This window comes from Atta colombica, unplaced genomic scaffold, assembly GCF_001594045.1.
Source record: "Atta colombica isolate Treedump-2 unplaced genomic scaffold, Acol1.0 scaffold215, whole genome shotgun sequence".
Taxonomy (NCBI): Eukaryota; Metazoa; Arthropoda; class Insecta; order Hymenoptera; family Formicidae; genus Atta; species Atta colombica.
Genome location: NW_017259311.1, coordinates 121129 through 123079, shown reverse-complemented (window position 1 = coordinate 123079; position 1951 = coordinate 121129).

The following is a 1951-nucleotide window of genomic DNA, read 5'->3' as shown; positions in this document are numbered from 1 at the left end:
ATAAATTGTCATAATACATTATGATAAACTTTCAGGGATGGAATACAATAGAGACAAAAATGACAATAGCCTGTATAATTATTATATATATATCCATGACTTTCAACATTTTTATATTCTGTTATATTGGCGAAACAGTAAGAGAACAGGTAAAAAATAAATTATAAAATAAAAATTTTATGGTATAATATACAAATATATAGAACAAGTAAGAAGTCCCGCACCGGTACAATATTCGAAGACTAAACATTTCTGAAAGAAATGTTTCCTAGAAAAGTAAAGTTTTAAGTAATTACATAATGTCATCTATTCACTGATCTGGTCAGTCTGACATTGAGTGGCGTCGACGAAATCAAATCAAGATCACATCGATTTTTTTTTAATGGCACACCCTATTTTTGATTTCAGAATTTAATAGCTGGTCAAAAGCTTTTCAAAACACTACAATAAAGTTATTTTTCATAAAATACTTTTCGATTTGTAAGGCTCGAAGGTTATAGTACCGCCTGCATTAGATGTCCGACCGACTGTACTACTTATTTTTATTTTTACATAAAAATGAATTTTTAATGCAAAAATGAAAGTAAGAGGAGTAATCTCCAATGGCCTTCATCTTAACAAATATTATCCAGGACATGATTCTGAACAATATTCAAAAGGTTTTAGTCGTCGGTCGGCCTTGCGTAATGCTAATGCCGGCGGTACTATAACTTTTAAACCTTGTAACTGGAAAAGTACTCAATAAAAAATAATTTTATTATAGTTTTGGAAAGCTCTCAACATCAGTTATTAGATTCTGAAATCACATACGCACAAAAATAGCGTGTTTTTTTTTTTAAATTAATGTGATTTTGACCTAATCTTGGCAACTCTATCTAAAGTCAAACTAATAAAATCAGTATATAGATCATTTAAAACCGTACAACAACTTTTATAGAAAACTTTTGTAGAAAACTTTTGTAGAAAAGAAAAGAAATTTCTTTCGGAAATGCTTAGTTTTCGAAATATTTCATCGATCCGGGACTTTTGACTTATCCTGTATATACATATAATTGTATATACTTTTCGAGTTTTATAAATAAAAAAGTGGTAAATATATTATCACAACTTTTCCACATTATAAAATAATTTAATAGTGTAAACAAATAGGAGAAATAGCTTACATGACTAATTGGTATCGTTTGCCACATAAAACGGCTCGAGGTCTGGTCTTAATTATCTCCCGATCGAGTAGTGTAATCAAATTAACTGCAGGGAAACTATTCCATCTTTCCATCGCAACTTTTGGTGATGTGAGTGTATGTTAATGAAAGTATATTATGTTTTTGCAGCCAAATACATTTCCAAAATGTTTTAGGTAATGAGAACCTCCATGATATATCTAAACATGCTCCGAACTATGACAGGTTCTTAGATAATAAGATTTATACCATTTTGTACAAAGCGTTAGCAAATTTTCTAGTTACCATTATAATTTCATATTATATTTGAATAATTGTATTACTAATAAAATACAAGACATCTATTATCTATATCACATTTAAATCCTAAAAACAAGATGTAAAAATTATTATTGAAAAATTGACATTTCTTTTAGTAGTAATTTTTATTTTTTATCGTTAAACAAAATAAAGGAAAATGAAATAGAATGAAGGATTACAACAATTTTTTGATAAAATGAAAAAATTATGGAAAGAAAGACAGATTTTTCTATATATTACATTTGAAAGTAATATAAAATAAGTGACAATAATTTAGAAACTGGATCATAAACTATTTCAATAAGAAATAGATAGGTTTGTAAATAAATTAATAACATAAAACGAGATTTTATTCAAAATGTAAAATTGTATTATCGAATATAAATATATTAGTCTTTCTGAACTGTTTCGTGTGTATATGCACACACACCACACCACACACACACACACACACACACACACACACACAC